The sequence below is a fragment of the Nematolebias whitei genome, chromosome 13 (assembly GCF_014905685.2).
Source record: "Nematolebias whitei isolate Nwh7 chromosome 13, NemWhi1, whole genome shotgun sequence".
Classification (NCBI taxonomy): domain Eukaryota; kingdom Metazoa; phylum Chordata; class Actinopteri; order Cyprinodontiformes; family Rivulidae; genus Nematolebias; species Nematolebias whitei.
The window spans coordinates 47298342-47298830 of NC_056510.1; the positions used below are offsets into that span (position 1 = coordinate 47298342).

The window sequence follows — 489 nt, forward strand, 5'->3', positions numbered from 1 at the left end:
GTTACCCAGCGTAAAATAGCAAAGACTTTTAAGTTATCATCATCAACCGTGCATAACATCATCAAAAGATTCAGAGAATCTGGAACAATCGCTGTGCGTAAGGGTCAAGGCCGTAAAACTCTACTGGATGCTCGTGATCTCCGGGCCCTTAAACGTCACTGCACCTCAAACAGGAATGCCACTGTCAAGGAAATAACAGAATGGGCTCAGGAATACTTCCAGAAAGCATTGTCAGTGAACACAATCCACCGTGCCATCCGCCGTTGCCAGCTGAAACTCTACAGTGCAAAGAGGAAGCCATTTCTAAGCAAGCTCCACAAGCTCAGACGTTTGCACTGGGCCAGGGGTCATTTAAAATGGAGTGTGGCAAAATGGAAGACTGTTCTGTGGTCAGATGAGTCACGATTTGAAGTTCTTTATGGAACACTGGGACGCCATGTCATCCGGACCAGAGAGGACAAGGATAGCCCAAGTTGTTATCAATGCTCC

The 489-nt window shown here is 46.8% G+C and overlaps 1 protein-coding gene across 1 annotated transcript in view; it reads right to left on the reverse strand.

Moving 5' to 3' along the window:
* The window catches only part of wdr3 (WD repeat domain 3), a gene marked incomplete in the record, with an annotated part of 211240 nt that overhangs the window by 17799 nt on the left and 192952 nt on the right, over positions 1 to 489 (reverse strand).